Below are 12,692 nucleotides of genomic sequence, written 5' to 3'. Positions count from 1 at the left end.
CGCTCTGGCGGAGGGGGGGCCCGGGCTGGGGCCGCCCGGCCCGGCGGGGGGAGGCGGCAGGGCTTGACAGTCCTCCAGGCCCCGCCGCTGCTGGTCCTGCTCCCTCCTGCCTCCTGCTATCCCTGCCCGGCTTTGCTTTGCAGAGGCTCACGATCTCACCCTATCATAAAATGTGTCTGATAGTCAGATCCACCATTTCATGGCACGTAAAACCCCGTCAGCCTCCCGCAGCTGCCGGCTGTGTGCATCAGAGATGCCCGAGCCCCGCAGCCCCTGTGCCCGTGTGTGCAGGGCTGCTGGACGGGAGGGAGATGCAGCCCCAGCCGCCCCGCTGCCGGCAGGCGTGGATCCAGCCCGTGGCTCAGCTGGCCCGAGCCTCTGTGCTCCAGGAGGGAGAGCTGGAGCTGGCCTCTCCGTCAATCCCTCGCGTGTCTCAGGGTTTATCCGGCACAGCCTTTTGAAGTGGAAGGAATCCTATTCTAAGCATTACCGATTTTACATATTTTTATGTAACTGTTCCTCAAAGCTTGAGGACCTAATGAACAAATTTACATTTGCTTGGAGGAAAGACGAGGAAACTTTTCCCCTCTCTGTTTCTTCTCTCGTTCCCTTCTTCCTTAAATGCGGAATGGAGCTGTGGCTGCCGGCTTGCAGCTCTCCTGTAGTTATATTAATATGTGAGTGCTGTAGTGCTTCGGCTGTTTCCCTCTCCATGCACTCGAGTTCTGTAGCTCGCTAACCCTTCCTGTGCGGGGGTAGCGGCACCCTCCCTGCAGAGGTGTCCGTGTTTCCAGAGATGCTACACAACTGTGCTCTGAAAAGAGCTTTGACTAAGCTGCCTTTGGGAAGGTGAAAACATGGCTATTGCATATTAAGATTTATTGTTTCACTTATTTTGGAACTCTGTTTTCCTTGTTTTGCCGTTGCTATTTTTTAACCGAGCTTAGTGAAGCTGTTGGAAGCAGAAGGCTCTATAAGAGTGGGAGTATGTGTCTGTGTCATTATCTTTTGTGGTTTGGCTGTGATATGATTCTCGATGTTTCAAAATGCTTGTCACTGGTATGGTAATCTCAATGTAGGATTTCAGAATAAAACGTAAATGTTGTTTTGTCTAACAGTTTCTTAAATCGGAACAGATTTTGACACTAAGTTTTGCTCTTGATTTAATGTGCGTTGATTTCTTCCTTGCTTGTTTTCAGTGCATTTGATATAGTTTGGTGCTCACAGGCAAAGACAGGACAGGAGTTGGCTTTTGTGATGAACTTGGTTGACACTGCAGTGGTGAATATTAAATGGTAAAAAAAAAAGGGGCCTTTATGCCAGCATTTATTTTTCCGGCTCCTTGAGGAATGGATGTATGCTAAGCTTGTTTTGGAAGCTGTATGTTTGTTTTCATATGATACTTCCAGTGTAGAGCTGCAATAGCGATGTCAGACTTTCCTGGTAACACAGTTGTTGTTGAAACATCCTTTTGGCAGCAGGACATCAACTGAGATGTTCGTTTATACAATTTGTACAGAAGAAGCAGTTGCCTCTAATCTATTACTGAATCTGAAACTTCACTCTGCTCCCTCTGTTATCAGTGAATAATTACATGCAAAATGAAGTATTTTAAGGATCTCTCCATATTGTAACTTGGCCTGTGTATCTTGAAGTGCTAGTAAATTTTTCGAGGATTGTCCCAGACATACGTTCTCTGCTGCTGCCAAGTCTTGTGTGTAATAAAAGTAACACATAATTGAGCAACTGTTGTCAGGCAGAGTCTCAAGTCCTGTCCATTCAAAAATACTCAGATGAATTTGTGTGGGGATTGGTGTTGTTTTTCATGCTGAGCAGTGTTAGTAACATCTATCTTTGTTGTGAAATCAAAGCAAGCCACATGCATGTGATTAGTTTCTTTTGTGTGGCAGTGGGTTTCTTCCCCTTTCCTGAGCATTTCCATTTTTTATCTTTTTCCACAGGCAATGTTTTATCTCCTGAAGATCTTTTTGTTGTAATATGTTATTAAAGGCTGAAATAGACCTGAATTTTCAGGTGTGTTGGTTTGTTCAACTCGTTTGATGTTGGATAGATCTCTGATATGCAGCAGTTGAAACACTGGCCTAAATTGTTTTAGCAATTTTAGCAGTGCTTTTGATACAATCCATGCTTGCTTGTCATAGCACAAGAACTTAATCAGATGAAGATTTACATGTGTGTTTATTATTAATTACTTATTTGTGTCATTAAGCTCTAAGGCTGCTGTATCTGTTAATGAAGTAACCTGTGTATAAATACATGAATCTGATGGGCTTCCTGTCAAATTTGGGTGCAGATCACCTCAGTGGGATGTCAGGGATTAGAGCAACTTCAGCACAGTGGAATTGAATAATAGAGGATAATATATGTGGAAAAATTTGATAATAACTATTTTTAAACCTCTTACTGAATAGAAAAAATAAGCTTTTTAGGGCACTGGAAACATTTCTGAGTAACACGTATGAAAACAGCCTCTGACTTGGCTTTTTCTCTAGACATGTTTGTGGTCTCATGCCACACATTATGAGTGTCTTCTGCTGGATAAAAAGCTCTTTGAACTTAAAAGCCAGGGTTAGCTTTTTAGCAATGTGGTCTTTATTTTTAGCTTTTTTTTCCAAACACCTTTGCTAAAAAGCAGCATATAAAGAGCGTTTGAAATACACAGTGTCTGCTATTAGTTCATCATGGTGCTGATCACTGGTACTGTTATACTTTAGGAAAATTCCATTTTACAGTCTCCTTTTCTTTTTTTCCTCAGCTAAGCATTTAGGATTCACTGTATCACTGCTATATTTCTTCTGGTTTTATGAGGGGGAACTAAACTATTTAGCTATCAAGATTATTGCCTGGAAAAGCAACTAAATATTGGAGTTGTATTATTGCAGGCTTTTAGCACTCCATGTGTGTTCCTTCAGTAATAAATACAGTGTCTGAGTAGGTGGTCTAATTTGTCACAGTGGGAGAGTAAATAAGCATTAACTCTAAGCATTATCAAGGAACTTATCAATAATGTTGTATAGAATGATTAAGTTAATTTACTTATATGAGCAAATCAAATGGTGTAATGAAGGAAGAACTAATGCTCCTTAACATAGGGCAAATCCAGTGATTCAGTTCTAGCAAACCTGAACTTATTTCTACTAAAATAATTTTTTCTTCATATTTCTCATAAGACATTTTGTTAGAGGTAGCGATTTAACCTATTTTAGTGAAGTCTGGGCTCTTATGCCTTGGACTGCCAAATGCTGTGATGTAAACCTAATTATGTTCATTCAAAGACCCTGAGTTTCAAGAACTTTCCACCTTATTTTAGGTTGTGCAACTTCAGTGTTAGCAGAGAATGCAGCTTAATTATCAGCAAGCAGAATGTCACCTGTGAACAGTTGCAATCAGTGATCCAAAAGGACTGTTCCAACCTAAATGATTCTATAATTTTTCTGGAGCTAGTAATGCTCTTCACCTGCTTAAATTGGCTACTTACTGTAGGTGTTGGTGCTGAGAACTTCTGAGACAGTTCAGCAGCTGCAATGCCTGTGTCTGGAGATTACACAGCCAGCTGAAAGCATATGGTTTTAAGGGGAAACTGTGGCTCATTTTAGTAAGGAGAAAAATGCTCATCATTTTCTCACTGAATATTGTAGGCCTGAAGTTTCTCATAAAATACCCATTTTCAGGCTATTTTCTGTAGCATGCAGCCTCTTGAGCATCTTTGAAATACAGTGGAAACATGTAATTCATAACAAAGGTCTAGGTGCCACTACTTCTTTGATATAATGGTAGCAACACTGCTGTATATTATTTCTTTAAGTGGGATAATAAAATGGGTAATTTTCTGGGTGAAGTGAAAGCACAAATAAGGTGAAAACTCATTCAGTCAGTACTGAAAATACGAACACCTTTGTTCTTAAGAGTCATAATGGGAGATAATCATAGATACACACCACAGACATCTGCAATTGGCACTCTGATGCAGTCTGTGGCACAGGGAGTCTAATGCTAATAACCTTCAGGAAACAATTGAGCAGTGATAAATTGGTGTAGAAGAGCAACTGAAGTTGAAGTCACAGTAGGGATGGAAAGAAAAATAGAGAACTAGCCTGAACCTGTGCTGTTCAGATGGCAGCAGGAGGAAGAATGGCTGGCAGACTGTGCTCCATAGCAGGGCTGCTGGGTTTACCTTAACAGGGAGGAAAGCTTGGCTTCGTTGATGAATATTTAAAGAAAAATTGGTGCTCCCCCTACATTAGTGTATCGTGTTACTGCATTTCATGAACTAGAAAGAATCAGCATTTCTGTAGTTAGACATGCATGAATCCAGATGCACTTATGGTACATTCACCCCTTAAATCATAAGCACTACCCCCTTCCTGCAGCTATCTGATCCTGCACTGGAACAGCCTAAAATAAACAGGTAATAGCACTTTAAAGTTTAAAACCATCATAACCATCCTGGATGGTAGTTAATAAAAATATAGTGATACCTAGAGTTCTTGAACTATCTGTTAGATCTTTTCCTCCCATGACTTCCATATATTCACAAAGGGAAGAACACAGTCTGCTCTTTTCACTTGGGTTTGTTAAGTCACTAGCAAAGGCCAAGCTAATAGAAGATCATCTTTGCTTTAGTGAATTTGATTTGTATCCAAAGATGTTTTCCTTGGCTAAAGTATTTAGTTCCAGATGTGCAGATGTTCACTTCTGCCAGTTCAGTGTTCTGATTTCAGTTAGATCAAATGATAAAATGTGATTTAAAATGTATATTGTAGATGTTATGGAGCTTCATCTGTAACACAGGTGTGTTTTATACCAGACTAGAGGAAATAGAGCTGAATGCTGAGAAGTAGATGCACAATAAAGATAATAAAGATAAAATTGTAGCTTGGATTGTTTTATCTTGATATGCTGCTGGACAGCATGAATTCTGCCTTGGAGTGTGGTCTTACATCCTTCTTACAGTTTGGCTTCTGCCCAGCAACTTGCTGAAGGCTGCTTGAGGATTTGGGAGAGCTCTGGTGGCAGTTGCTTGTGCTGTGTGATGCCAGGAGCTCCAGGTGTGCTGTGGTCTGTATGAGAGCACATGGAAACACTGCCACTCCACAAATCCACTTTCCCCCATCCTATCCAGATGGTCATATCAGATATCCTTGGAATTCTGAAGACTTTGGAGCACAAAGCTCCTCTGCTTTGTCTGTTTCTAGCTAGTGGTCCATTTGATAGTGGTAATGCTAATTATGAAACAGAACAAATTCCCCCCTCCTTGAATGTTCTCTCCACACCATTCTTCACTACTTGGAATATTAATGTAGTTCTGATTTTTATTTTTTGCTTTCCACATGCCAAACAAAGAAATCACTGGAACTGCTGGGGAGCAGCTTCACTGACAGCCATGCAGGTGACACTGTACAGGGGAAAAAAGAATGTGCAAAAAAGTGTGGATCAGTTTGATCAGGTGAATTTTAAAAGTGACTTCACAGTCACATACTGATTTCAAGCAGTGCAGTTTGGCCTCCTGAGATACCTTAACATTTTCCATGTTAAATGCATTTTTAATGGCAGGTTTTTCCTGTCCACTCTACCTGCAGTCCAAAAGAGGCAACGCTTGCCTGGTTGACCTGAGTCATCTCAGTTGTCATGTCTGTAATCTTCTGAAAAATATTTACTTTGGTTATGACAAAGAAATGTCCTTTTAAGCCATGGCAATTTCATCTTGCTATAAATTGTTTGGAAATAGAATCTAGACAAGCTTGTCATTCTAGATAAGAAGAGCAGTCTCAACAAGAAAATATATTTAACTGAAGTGTGAAAAGTTTTTGGTTTATTTTTTTTTATGCCATAAGAAGCCTCAATTTTACTACTTTTAGCTAGTTAATTTTATGATCTTTGCTTCCAAGGGCAGTGATCTTTGCTTCCAACAGCAAAGTTGGCAGTACAGGACCTTTCTGAAAGCTATTAAAATTCATTCCTTTAGGAAAAAAACTTGATATTTCTTATCAGTGAGAATATTTTATTCTTCCTGTAGTTTGAGAAAGTAAAAAGGAGAATCATGTTTGTTGAGGACAGTAAATGGCTACACATGTTCAGCAGTGGATGCAGAGCTTTCTGCAGCCACTGCAGTGGCATTTCAGTGCTCACTGTAGAACCACTTTGAAAAAGGCAGGAGAGCTACTGGAATGGAAGTTATTGCTGTACATGGGCTACAGCTGTAGTCAGTGTGTGATTTATGCCAGTAGCAACCTCCTTTCTATTTTTCCTAATAAGCAGAGATTAAGGTCATATGGAAATAGGAATGGGATGTCTCAGATCAGGGTGGGCCTCTCAGCCTTTGTACAAGAATATACAGCAATTTTTCTTTTTTTTTTTTTGTCTAAAGTCCTTTTCAAGATGCTAATTTAAATACTGTACTGTTTGTCCAAGTATGCCAAATGTGTGTCCTTTTATAAATAGAAACAATCTCTACAGGATTGTTCAAGCTCAATTGGTTTGTTAGTAATGTCAACTAAGAAATGTTATTGCCATAAACACAAAACTTAAACTGAGAGATAAATACATGTAGTGACCTTGGAGATCTGATTTTTGAGATTCATTACCTGGGGTAGTCACTAATTATACACATAACATTATTGTGTAAACAACTTATTCTGCTACTACCTGCTTCTCACTGAAATCAGCTGTAGGGCCCTGTGGTGTGGGGATCTCTGGGGGACCTGTGAGAGATGACCTGGAACTGGATTTCTGTGCTCACATAGTGTATAAGCTACAAGGAAACTTTTCAAGGCCATGAGCTTTGTTCAGTTTGCACTGGAAGATGTCTGAAATACAGCAGTAAAGTCATGTAAGCCAATTTAGAGCATGAAGGAGATGCACACTGGAGTGGGAGAGAAGTGTTGTAAAGCTACATGAGATAACACTTGTGTAATCAGTGCAGAAGTGGAACACTGATTTACTGTCCTTTGGTTCAAGCCAGTAGATACAACACTTACTTCTCTATAATCCAAGAGTAATGTTCAATTTGGCTGCTCTGGTACAGAGATACTATTAGTTGATCATTTGTCACTGGGAGCAGCTAATGAAATTGAGAGGAAGAGGCATGGGGGTTGAGACAGAAATGCTGCAGTTTTTAATGGAAGTTCTGTATTGTTCTTCTGCAAAGAATACCATAGATTGGAAAAACCTGCTCAGCCTTGATCTTATTTTACCATGGAGAGGCGATTTTAGGAATCCTTGTTTGGTGATTGGAAAAATTAATTCCAGTGAGTACACCACAGTGTAGTGTCTACTACATAAATCTTCAGCCAGTAATCTGTATCCAGAAAGAGGATTTAATTAGTCACTGATTGGTTTTTTGCAATTACTAATGCAATTTAGCCAGACTAGCTTCAAAGCTGTCCAAAGTGCCTAAAATTCTGCATTCTAAACTATTGTGCAAACACTAGTGGGTACCTGATTGTTTGTTTTTCTCAGGATGGATATAATGGAATAAACTGTACAGTAACTCATATTTAGATATTGCAGTGTTACCATGGTTCTTTGTGGAAGTGTAAACACAGAATTTGTGCGCTTCAAATGTGAAATCCTTATGAAATACCTGTACTCTGCTGCTGTGTGTTGAGATCATCCAGCAACAGAAGACAGGGGTGCCAGGTGCAAGAAAAATCTCTCTTGAATTTGAAATGTAAGCACCAAAGCAGCTGTTTCCAGTGTATGTGTGCACCATGAAATGACTGCTCTCTAGAAAAGCCTGGTGCACTCTTAGACTAAAGTAATTGCAGAATATTCTTAAATGAACAAATTACTTTTTAAGTTGGAGCCCAACAAAGCAAACTTGAGAGTGCTTAAATATATAAGCGCCTTCATAAATAAAGCCAGACAAAGCATTACTCTCCAAGGATTCTTAAAACCAAATTGGCATTTACATTAGCTCTTATTCATGTCTTCAGGGAAATAATGTAATGTAATATCTATATCAACACAATTTAAGTACAGTTCTGGGAATAAGGAAAGCTTGGACATTTCTATAAACAAGCATAATTTTAATTTAAACTTGGGTCAATCACAGAAATGCTTCAAAATGGAAAAATTCAGCTTAAAACTTTTCTGCTTACTATGATCCCAGTCAGCAAGGAGATGTAGGTATTTTCTTATGGAAAAACACTTTCTCTCCCCCTTTTCAGCCAGTTCAGTTTCAAAAGTTACTTAGGATTATTTTCATTGTGTATAACGTCCCTTTCAGTTCTTCCTCATGAGTAAGATCTCATTTTGCATGTTTAGCTTTCTCTGAAGATTAATGTGTGCCCCAGCAATAAGACTCTCCAGATGTGTTATGATCTAATAATGCTGTGGTTAACCCTTGTCTGCTGTCAGCAGCTTGCTGAACCACCCCCTGTGTTTTCCCAAGCCCCAGCATTTGATGATGCAGTTTCCTGGCTCCAAGCAGCAGGGCCGTGAGTTGTGTAGGTGGGCAGCTCTCCCTCCATGGGGTTTGTGTCTGGCACTGAGTTCAGGAGCCGCTGCCTCGAGACTTCCCTGTGGAGCCACACTGTTAACTTGGCTCATCCTCCAACATTCCAGGGCACAATGATGGAGCAGGGTCTTGAGGATGTCTTTATGGTCACCTTCATGTGCTCAGGCCTGTGGCTTTGACCAGGAACTCAAGATCTCTAGATTCTTGTCTAATTTCTGTGTTGTGTGGTGCATAAGTCTCACATCTTTCTTTTCTCTTTGAAGCTGGTTTTGCTCATACTGTATCTTGTAAATGGCTAATGAGTCTTTCTGGCAAAAACAGTAAGGGCATCCACAGGCACTAGATTTTTTTTTTTTTAATTACTAGGTTTTGAGACTTCTGTAGAAAGAGGTATACAAAATGGCTGCTTTCTGATACACAGTACAAGTCAAACACAAGGAGATTGAAGCCTCTGAATCTGATATGATTTCTAAATATGATTTATGATTATGATAAATATGATTTCTAAATCAGGTATGGAAGTTGTAGCATCTGCATCTACAAAAGAAATTAATATCTGCTACAGAAATTTCAGTACAAAGACAATGCAGGATTAAAATAATAGGACTTTCTGGGTGCAGCCATTGAGTCAATGTGATATTTTTTTAGTTGTGAAATAAAACTTCTAATCCATGTCTAGATAGTTTTGTATCAGAAATAAAATGCCAGGACCACCTCAGCTCCTCTTGGCAGAGCTCTGCCGAGAATGTTCCCTCATCTTGCATAATCTATTAATTTTGAAATCATAACCAGTCTGTATGAGCCGTGCTCTCAAGAATCTGGTGGACATTGGAGGAGGACAGGCAGATACAGGTTTTTTATAATATTGCAAGGGTTGGTTCCTTGAAATTAAATGGTTCTGGTTGTGTCATCTTTGTGTATTTTTAGAATAAGACATTTGACAAATAGATTGCAATGATAACAAGATACAAGATCTTACATGTGGCATTGAATTTGCTGATGATAATAAACAGGTTGGAAAAAATCTGCTTTCCTTCTCTGCTGCAGTTGAGAAGACTTTGCTGGGGCAAAGCTGTGCTACTCCTTAGGAAGTCTCCATCCTTCCTGGTCTCTAGTAGTGTAACTTTTGAATAAGGTCATCAGTGCTATGATCCCTGTTCACTTCTTAAACTGAGGCAGAGAGGCACTGTACCACTGGAGTGCTGGTGCTTAGCCAGTTTTGCACAGATGTGCCAACTCCAGGCTGAAGCCCTGTCAGCCCAGGACTGAATGGAGATCATTCTTTCAGAGAGGGCTTCTGAAGATTTGCTTAATTCTACAGTTTCTTTGGGCCATCCATCATGCAGCAAGACTGTTTTGTTTCTTGAACACTGAATGAATGTATGAATAGAAAAATACATAAGCTTTGTTGTCTCTCTTTAAAAGTTTAATAGTAACATTGTAGTCTTTAAATTTTTATTTGCATGTGATTCCACTATGACTAGTTACTTTTGCAAGTAATTTTTCTTGCATTGTATTACAATGACTAGTGGGATAGAGCTAAACATGATATCTATGGTTTGAGAACTAAAAAATTAATGATTTCTCCTCTAGCCTGTTGTGTTTGATTTATAATTCATATCTGATAAGAGACATTCTCTTCTGAGCCAGCTATCATCTTTCCATTTACATCTAGGTGGGGTATTTCTTAATTCTTCCTGTGGTGGGTGCTGGGTGGTTGTGAATTTGGAGCCCTAGAGTGCTCCTGAAGAAGGTTTCCAGACACACATTATCTCCACCTCCCATTTCCCACGAGACTCTTTATCCTCTGTAGGATCTGGCCCCAGGGCTTGTGTTGACCCCAGATGTCACAGCTGCTGTCACAGCCCACTGCCATGACCCCTGACTTTTAGCATAACCCAAGTACATGGTTTACCTTTCAGAGGCACTTGACAGCAGAAGGAAATGGAGAACTATGGGGGTTTAAAGTGTCCTGAGTAGCTGCTTCCAGCCACTCCACCTCTCAGGGACAGGCATGGCTGAGCACTGAGCTATGAGCCCTTTACAGAACACTTCTCTCACTTCCTATGTTTGGTCTTTTCCATCACTCTGGATCTTCCTGGGCTTGTCTGGCTGCATCTTGTCTGTCTCTTGTACTGTTTTGTTTTGGGTTTTTTTGCTGTTCTCTGTCTCTTTTGACAGGTAATCTCCAGTTCAGTCTGTTCAGGTAGATAAGACCCTTTTGCCCAATACACACACAAAGGGTGATCCACTGCCTCTTTACCCTCTGAAATGCCAGAGTAGAGGCCTTACAAGATGCAATTCAAAATCCTATCCCCTCTGTCGAGCTGGGGTGGCTCTTAGGGGTTGATGAAACAACTCTTCTGTATTGAAGCTGTAAGTGCTCTCAGTGGGCCACTGTCTTTACTGTGACTCACACATATTTGGCATCCTCTCCAAAGAAGCTGACCAGTATTTCTATCTTCTTCCCCACTAAGAAGTTCTGTATTCTTTGTGAATTTATTTGCTCCAGAACAGTAAGCTGAGTCGCTGGCTGGTCAAAAGGGAAAGAAATGTGTAGCAATTTGCCAGTTACATTGTCCTCCTCTAAATACAAGAGAGCCCTGTTTAGTGGAGTGTTTAGTGGAGTGAGGCACTGATCCTGCATTTTTGTAATTAATATGTTTCATGCTTTTGTTTGTGTCTTTGAGAGTGACGTTTTTTATTTTTGTTGCTTCAAATGTTTTGGAAATGAGAAAAAGCTATTTTGAGTGTAATATTGACTTGGCATCATTAAAAAAGTGTCTCTTCTTGCCAGTTTTTTTCTTGGTTCCCCTAGAAATACATTTCTTTTGGGCTGCTTCTGTCATTGTGTATGTTATGCTAAGTCTCCAAAGCAGCACACTGTGCATGTGTGATGGATGGATGCTTGCATGTCTGATGAGGGATTGATTCCCCTGGGCATGAGAGTCCTGCCAACTCCTCAGTTAGAAAACTTGAGGTTTTATTATACATTCTGTCTTTTAGTCCCAGTTTGGCCTCTTCTTTTGGAAGGCATTTCTTTTCCTTTTTAATAAAAAAAGCTTACAGTTATATTGAGCTAGTTAATTAACCAGCCTGCATCTAATTCAGTTCTCTCCTCTTCATTTCTTTCTTTTTCTTAGCTGTGCCTACTTAAATAACCTGATGAAGCTGTGTAAGAATTACAGAGATGGGTTGAAGCCCATCTAAAGCTAGAACCTGAATCTGATCTCCTGACCCACCCATTAAAATCTCACTGCAAAGGGATTACTCCAAGGTATTCAAGGGACTGAATGCTTGGTTTAGATCCCTTGGAGGGCTCTTGGTTCTTCTGGCTTGGTTGATTGTGTTCTTTCAGCAGCCTTTACATGCACATGTCCTGGGCCTTACCCTTCTGAAAGATGTCTGTCTGTGCCCCAAGGACAAGATCCTGTCCTGTAGCTCTGAAGGGATGAGCTTTTCAACAGAGAAAAGAATAACATTGGTCAGCTTCCTCTTGGAAACATCTGAACCATTTTGGTTGAAGCTGTAATTGGGACAAATAGTTTGCTTGAAGGGCAGAGGTAGCAGAAAGGTTGCAGCTTAACAATTAATTTGGCAAAGTGATTCAGAATGGAAAATATGCAATATTGCTTTATACCTGTGCTTTTTCAGTCCCATCAACAGATATCTAAACACATCCCATCAGCTTTTCCAGTGGCTGCTAGTCTTCAGATGCTTCTCTTCACTCCTTAGTTTTCAAGTTGGTCTTTCTAAATTTCAGGAAATACTGAGCTTTTCCTCTGCAAGTCAGTCCTCTTAAATCTGCTTCTTCCACAGGGTGACAGTCTTAAAAATGTATTGTTTACTCTTTTTGTTCTTCTGAGTTCAGAAAACAGTGATTTTAAGCTAAATTATCTCTTTTAGAAGACGTTTCAGACAATTTGCAGTCTGCACCCATTTAAGTGGTAGGGGGCAGGATGGAAAGACAGGAGAATACAAAATAGTGTTATTATGAATTATTGTGCAGTAGGCAAGGATTTCTTCCATTCCCTCCCCCCCATTTTATGTATCTAAGGAAGAAGTTGCAGAGTGAGCGGGGATATTCTGATTTCCATGGCAGTAACACAGAAGGAATTTTCTGTTTTCTCCAAGAGCAAACAAACACTTCCCTATCATTTTCCTGACATTACCTGTGATATTTTGAAGGCTATTGGAGAGAAGGTACATCAAG

At 40.2% G+C, this 12,692-nt stretch overlaps 1 protein-coding gene across 5 annotated transcripts in view; it reads left to right on the top strand.

The window, feature by feature from the left end:
* The window catches only part of ZDHHC8 (zDHHC palmitoyltransferase 8), a 119,063-nt gene that overhangs the window by 7,433 nt on the left and 98,938 nt on the right, over positions 1 to 12,692 (top strand). The gene's annotated exons all lie outside the window — the stretch shown is intronic.

This window comes from Agelaius phoeniceus, chromosome 18, assembly GCF_051311805.1.
Source record: "Agelaius phoeniceus isolate bAgePho1 chromosome 18, bAgePho1.hap1, whole genome shotgun sequence".
Taxonomy (NCBI): Eukaryota; Metazoa; Chordata; class Aves; order Passeriformes; family Icteridae; genus Agelaius; species Agelaius phoeniceus.
The sequence above is the reverse complement of the archived record's forward strand: the minus strand, read 5'-3'. Positions and strand labels throughout refer to the sequence as shown.